At 39.7% G+C, this 7,624-nt stretch overlaps 1 long non-coding RNA gene across 1 annotated transcript; it reads left to right on the forward strand.

Annotated features, from left to right (window-relative positions):
* Positions 1 to 1,578: 1,578 nt before the first annotated feature.
* On the forward strand, positions 1,579 to 6,613 carry LOC118768345. Its single transcript, XR_005004167.1, has 3 exons — positions 1,579 to 4,531; positions 4,569 to 6,322; positions 6,600 to 6,613. It is a non-coding gene; the product is annotated as an uncharacterized LOC118768345 (long non-coding RNA).
* The last annotated feature ends 1,011 nt before the right edge of the window (positions 6,614 to 7,624 follow it).

Raw genomic sequence — 7,624 nt, forward strand, 5'->3', positions numbered from 1 at the left:
CTTCTTGTTTGTTAATTAAAAGTTTATAAAAGTACCGTAACATACTCCTTTAAACTCATTACAAGAAGGAAGAGATGTGATGCTGTGGCAATAATGCCTTGCTGACCTAAATCTGTGGCCTAATTTTGATATCTTGTTATTGTTGCTTGGATCAGGACTCAGAAAAAAAAAAACCTGCTCTCACAACAACGGTTTTTCCTTTTCTTTGAAACAATGGCCCAGCACCTCTTCTAAGATATTTGGTGCATTGGCAGAACCATTAGAGAATTTGGACTAAATGCTTTTCAATACTTCAGTGTCTAGTTACAGCTCTTTAATGTTTAAGTTCAAATCCTGCCTAGGTTGTTGAATAAAATAAAATACCAGTCATATATTGGGGATTCATGAAATTGACTTACCCACACATCTCACCAAATTACTGGCCTTATGTCTGATTTAAGAACCATTATTAATATGAACTTTGCCTTTAATCCCACCAGGGTCGATAAAACAGCTTCCCCAGTCAAGTACTGTGGCTCGTTAAGTTAATTAACTCCTCTCTCCAAATTGCTTGCCCCTAAATTAGACACAATTATTTATGTTATTAATTAGTAGAGCAGTGAGCAGCATTTTGTTCCTCCTTATGTTTTGTGTTCAAATTCTGCCAAGGTTCACTTTTGCCCGAGTTGAGCCCTGGGGTCTGGCCTTGTGCCAAAATTTGAAACCATTATTATTATTTTTATTATTATTATTAGTATTAGTATAATTAAGTTGACGAGCTGTTGTTGCTGTTGTTGTTATTATTTCCATTAGGACGATAGGTTGGCAAAATTGTTTGCGTCTCAGACGAATCCTTAGTTGTGTTCATCCTGGGTCTTTTTGTCCTCAGTTTCAAATCCTGCCAGGGTCAACTTTGCCTTTCACCTTTCCTGAGCCAATAAAACAAAACACTTTGCAGTGTTTCATCTGTCTTTACATTCTGAGTTCAAATTCTGCTGAGGTAGTCTTTGCCTTTCATCCTTTTGGGGTCGGTCGATAAGTACCAGCTGAACACTGGGGGGGTTCGATGTAATCGACTTACCCCCTCCCCTCAAAAACTGCTGGCCTTGTGCCAAAATTGAAACCATTGTTGTTGTTGTTAGTGATGATGATGATGATGATGATGGTGAGGGAAATGGTTAAATGGACAAAAATGACCAAGACCCCCTCGAGATCATATCCCACAACTGCCATTATATTTTGCCCCCTTCTATGTTGGAGGGGGAGGGGCACATTTAATTCTGTTTTGCCAACCACTTCGTATAATTCTTATTGAAACCATCATCCTTGCCTTGCAATGTTTAGTCACATCCCCTTTTTTTTGTTGGGGGGGGGGGTTCAAGCCCCACTGGGGTCAACTTTACCTGCCAGTCTTCTGAGGGACCAAATCTAAAATTCCTAGTCAAACCCTAGGATTAATTACATCAACCATGACCCATGCCCCTCCCCTCTAAAAATTTAGCCCTGTGCTGCCATTGTTAAATTTACCTGTTATTATTATTATTATTATTATTATTATTAATTATTATTTTATTATTATTATTATTATTATTGTTGTTGTTGTTGTTGTTGTTATTTCCATTAGGACGATAGGTTGGCAAAATTGTTTGCGTCTCAGACGAATCCTTAGTTGTGTTCATCCTGGGTCTTTTTGTCCTCAGTTTCAAATCCTGCCAGGGTCAACTTTGCCTTTCACCTTTCCTGAGCCAATAAAATAAAAGTACCAGTTACGTTCTGGGGATCACTGCAATAAACTAACCTCATAACCTCATTCTCCCCCAAATCCCTGGCCCTATGCCAATGTCACAAATTTTTTTTTTTTATTATTATTATTATTATTATTATTATTATTAATTATTATTTTATTATTATTATTGGGGCAACAGAATGACAAAATGATAAAATCAGAAGATAGAAATGAAATGTCTTGCAATATTTTGTGACAGATTTTTTTAAGGTTCTGAGTTCAAACCAAGCCAAGGGCAAATTTGCCTTTCCTCCTTCTGGGGGCGGGTGATCAAAGAGAATAACATTCAATTTAATCGCCTGGTCTCTTCTTCCCCCCTCCCCACCACACCAAACGTGTGACCTTGGGCTATAATTAAAAATTGATTATATTATACCATTATTAATTATAAAAGAGCATCGTTACTGCTAAATTGGCAGAGATGGGCATGGCTGAGTAAAAAGTACAATAACTTGAATTCAATCCCTGCTAGAGTGTTAATTTCCCCCCTTTTGTCTAGGGACTGTTTGACCCTTTGAAATTCTGGTTCCTCTGTCAAAAGTAATCTCTATTTATTCATATTGCTTTGAATTAATCCTGGATTATCTCGTAGCTTTGAGATTTCAATGATGGGATTGTTTACTTTTAGGATGACATTGTAGGGTAGGTGTGAGAGGCTGGATCTGGTCAATTTTAACTTCTGGCCATGCTGGGGCACTCCGTTTGTTGATGGTTCGTCTTCCGTATTACAGTCAGAGATAAACAGAAAGAAGGAGGAGAGAGAGAGAAACGTTTAGCAAACTAGATTTCATTCCTCCCTTTTTTTCTTTTACCCTAGTGACTTCTCTTTTCTATTCTTCTCCCCCCCCCCATTCCTTGCATCTCTGTGACTCGAACCCTTCACCATCCAGATCGCTCTCTCAACTCTGTCGCTTATTTATTCACGTTCTCTTCAATTAGTCGTGGATTATCTCATAGGTTGGAGATTTCAACGATGTGATTGTCTATTTTTAGAATGACATTGTAGGATAAGCGTGAGAGGACAGATCTGGCCATTTTAAAAGGCGAACCGGCTAATCTTGCCTCCATCTCCTCAAAACTTAAATTCTGTAAAATAGATTTTGTGTGTATCTGGGTTAAGCCATCATCATCATCATCATCATCAGTTTTCCAGAGACTGATGCTGTGTAATAAGGTGGGTGATTCAGTAACGTGTTCTGTGTTACCTCTTTGTTTGATAGTCACCCTCCGCTGCCCGTCTTCTGACCGTTGTCCATCTTACAACTGACCGACCGTCTCTCTCCCTCTGCCTCTCTGTCTTCCTTTTTCCCCATCATTTACAAAGTCATCTCCAAAGTACTTCAGAGTACAAAGGACCGATTGTTTTGTAACGATTTCCTCCTACAAGAGTCACCACTACCACCACCATCGCTCGTCTTGAATATCATCATCATCATCATCATCATCATGGCAGGACAAATGGTTGAAACCAAGAGTACTGGGCTAAATGAAATGCCTTGTGGTGTTTTCTTATGTTCTAAGTTAAATCCCTACAGGGTTTCACATTGCCTTTCATCCTTCAGGGGTTTGATAAATCCTGGGGTCATTCGATTTGTTTCCCCTCCCCTAAAAATCTGTGTGCAGGAGTTGATAGAAAAAGTTGTTATAGGGATTGACAGAACCCTTAATTAGGGCCTCGGACCAAATGCCAAGCAGCAGCTTTTCTTCCAGTTCTTTAAGTTCTGAGTTCAAATCCTGCTTACGTAAACTTTACCTTTTGTCTCTCCTGGGTCAATAAAACAAAGCACATCTCTCTTCATTTATCACAGATGTTTGGTTCTGAAATAACAGTGTTGAATGAATGATAGGATGTATGAGTAAAATAGGTTTTGTTCTGGGGACCCCTTCCTGTCCCCAAGTTGTCCTGAACATTGTGGATGGTCATTGGGTCATGATTTTGCAGGTCAAGCAGAAATCTTTAATTGATTGCTTACCTGTGCCATCACAGATCAATCTATGATAAACATAACATAGTTCACAATAGAGCAGATCAGTGATGAATGAAGCAGATCAGTGATAAACAAAGCTGGACCTACCACTGAAAGACTCGGTTGAGGGGACCAGCTCAACACTGATCCCCAAATTTCTCACCTTGAGCCCATTTAAAAAAAAAATTGTCATCATTATATTCCTGTAATATTTAAACCCCACAGAGGTCAACTTTGGCTTCCATCTTTGAGGGGCTTGATAGAATAAACCACAGGGTTCCACACATTTGACCGTTTTCTCTCTCTCTCATCAGAACGTGACCCTTTTAGAAGCAGGGTCGACTTCACTTTTCATATTTTAGTGGCTTCATAAAATAAAGTACCAATAACCTATTGGTGTCTTCAACTGTTGCCTCTCCTAGCAATCATTAACTCTAATTAATTGTCATCGTTAAGGCAGGATAGATGATGAGTGAAGACAAGAATGAAGTAATTTTTAAGCTTTGTCCCTCATGGTTCCAAATTCACTTTCATTATTGACTTTGCCTTCAATTTTTCTTTTTCTTTTTTCCCCTAAGGTGAATAAAATACCAGTTAAACACTGGGGTCCAATCAATCAAATCCCCCCTCCCCCCTTGTGCCTAAGAAAGCATATTATTATTATTATTATTATTATTATCTTTATGTCAATAATAAAAGCAATGAGTTGCCAGAAGCGTGGTAGTGGTGGACCATTGTACTAAATGCCTTACCGTATTTAGATTTGTCTTCGTCTGATCTGGGTTCAAATCCCACAAGGGTCGACTTTCAATTTCCATCTCCCCAACACCACAAAGGGGAATGGGGGGAGAGTTTTTATCCTCCCCTCACTCCTCTTCCTGTGCCAGCATTGACCTTTGACCTTTGAAAACCATTGTCGTTGTAGCAGAAGTAGTAGACTGGTGAACTAAATGCCTTGTGGTGTTTAGGCCCCATCCAGCATCCCCCCCCCCTCTAATTCTTTCCTAACCACTGAGTGGAAATCTTTTATGCTTTTAGCAAAAGGTATTTTGAGACTGTGACACATTTTGTATCTGAAACTGTTTTTTTCTTACCTGAGGCTCTGTAATGAAAACACACCTGTCTTAATTAGATTGTCATCATTGTCCTATATTGACATTTACATTTTCACAGCTGCCGAAATAAAGCAGAAATTTGTGTGTGGCATCATTTATTTTGGTGCTGCAAGATGTGGGAGCGAACCCTGTCTTCAGTTTTTGGAAATGGCAGAATTGTGCAAATGCCCCAAAAAAACTACAATTGTATTTTGTAAACCAAAACGAGTGCGACATCATTTTGAGGCGCATGGCACCATTGGTACCCCGTTGCGACACGGAGAGGGAATGTTGGTTGCATATTCAGAGTTTAAATCCGACCCAGACTGATTTTTTTTTTTACTTTTAAACTTCTGCGGGAGGTGACTTAAAATAAGCACCCTTCATTTTCCTGATGGCTAAACACAGAAACCCTTTTCCAAAAACATTTGTGGCCTCTGTGCCAATTTTAGAAGTTCTTATAATGTCACTCTGCTGGGGTTTGTTTTTTTTTTTTAAAGAAATCTATAAAACCATGATTGTTAACAAACACCATTCTGATTTTGTCACTCTCCACCACAGATGTCTAAACAATCCTTTAATATTCCTGTGACCCCAATGTGCCATTTTGTGCACTGACCCGTTCTGTGTCTTTGTGTATGTTTCGTGTTGTGTTCAATGCTAGAATCAGCCGGTTTCTCTCTCCAAGAGAAATTTTAAAGGCTTGAAGATGGCATTATTTTTCTTTTCTTTTTTCTTTTGAGAGACAAGGAGATGGGAAGTTGTGATATTTGTGCCTTTCCCAGAATTATTCATTCAGTAACACATGTAAAGTGGTTTCAACCAGGTCAACTGGCCATCACTGCCTACTAGTCCTGTAGTTGTAAAAAAAGTATTTGGAGAGACGACGTGAGAAGCATTTCTCTATTATCCGACCATAACTTAGCCTGTTGCCCTGTCTGACCCTTCTGTTGTGGCCTTTAGTTTAATCTCTCTCTCGGTTCATCTTACTTCTCTCTCTCTCTCTCTCTCTCTCTCTCTTTTTGATTTCTACCAGCAGCACCACCCAGATTGCCACCACCACCACAACCACCACCACCACAACCACCACCACCACAACTACTAGCAATGCCATCAGCACCATTTCTGACTCAACCTTCAAAAAACTCTCACATCCACCACCACCTATCCGCACCATTTATCCGAATACTCTCCCACACCTCACCAATGCCACCTCCCCCCACAGCACCCAGCACCAACCACACTCTGTATGTAAAAGCACCGGATTTTCAAAATATCTCAGTAGAAGATAGTTTTCAATTCTTTCCAAACACTCTGTATTGCCAGTTGAGGTGGTCAGCTCAGAAATTTGTCTTGCCTTTAAAGACACCTTTTTTTTCCCCCCTCCTTTTCTGTCTGTGTGTCTGTGTGTGAATCCTTGGGATTGTCTTGCTGGGCTATTTTTGTTCTTGTATATTTAGTTTTTATTTTACTTTATTTTTTTTTAGATGTTTCTTGTTTCTTTATTATTATTATTATTATTATCGTCATTATTATTATTATTATTATTATTATTATTATTAAGGTGGTGAGTTGGCAGAATCGTTAGCTCACCGTGTGAAATGCTTAGCAGTATTTCATCTGTCTTTACGTTCTGAGTTCAAATACCATTGGGGTCGACTTTGCCTTTCATCCTTTCAGGGTAGATAAACCAAGAACCAGTCACACACTGGTTTCATGTAATCAACTAGTCCCTTCCCCCAAAATTGCAGGCCTTGTGCCTATAGAAGGAAGGATTATTATTGTTATTATTATTATTATTATGGCTGCCTTGAGGGGCCTCATTGTTTATTTTCTCATTTTTAAACAGTTTTAATTTAATTCGTTGGCTGCTAGAATGGCTGTGTGGTTTAAGAAGTTGGCCTCGCAACCCCTGGGTTTGATCCTCCTGTGTGGCACCTTGGGCAGGTATGTTCTCGAAATAACCTCAATTAATGGAATTCAGTAGATGACAATATCTGCAAGTTCATCAAATATACACATACACACGTGTGTATGTGTATGATACATGTATGTATAGCTGTGTTTATGTTTCCACTGGTGTTAGAAAGTGTAACCTAGCCTGGCACTTATTGCTGGGGTTGGTAAGAGGGACTGAAACCCCATCAGGTCCACGCTTGTCCTATGATTGAGCTCAGCAAAAACCAATATGTCCTTCTATTGTTTCTTTAGTAATTTGTTTTAAGTTTTCCTTTTATGTTTTGTGGTGGCATCATCAGTGATGTTTCTGGGGTTTTCGGGTTCTTCAACATCAGACCCTCCCATGTAGGGGATTGATCAAGTCCCAAAATGCATCCCAATAGCAGCAAACCACTGGTCTGTCCTCTTTGTCCAAAACCACTTAATGGCCTCTTCCTCGGCAGTTTTTTTGGTTCTAGAATTTATAACCCTCGTCTTTGTTGCACCAGTAACTCCAAGCTCACTCAGAGCTTTGCAAAAACAACCCCCCAATCAATAACTCGAAGGCCTACTCCTGCCAGCCCTGATTTTTGCACTACTCTACCAGCTCCTGGTATTTTGCCAACGTTACTCTCCTGAGCTTCCTCCATGTGTTCCTCCCGGGGCACAGTTTTCCACACAATCACCCATTTGGTGGAATTTGAGAAGATCCCTATGTCTTGGTAGAGTATTGTTGGTACAGTGTCATCTGGGGCCAAGGAAAGTGTACGAGCCTCACCTTCCCTTAACATCAGTCACCCATTAAAATTTGTTTTAATGGCAATTCCATTGATCCTTTTTCAACAAGCCACATAGCCTGG

This window comes from Octopus sinensis, linkage group LG28 (assembly GCF_006345805.1).
Source record: "Octopus sinensis linkage group LG28, ASM634580v1, whole genome shotgun sequence".
NCBI lineage: Eukaryota > Metazoa > Mollusca > Cephalopoda > Octopoda > Octopodidae > Octopus > Octopus sinensis.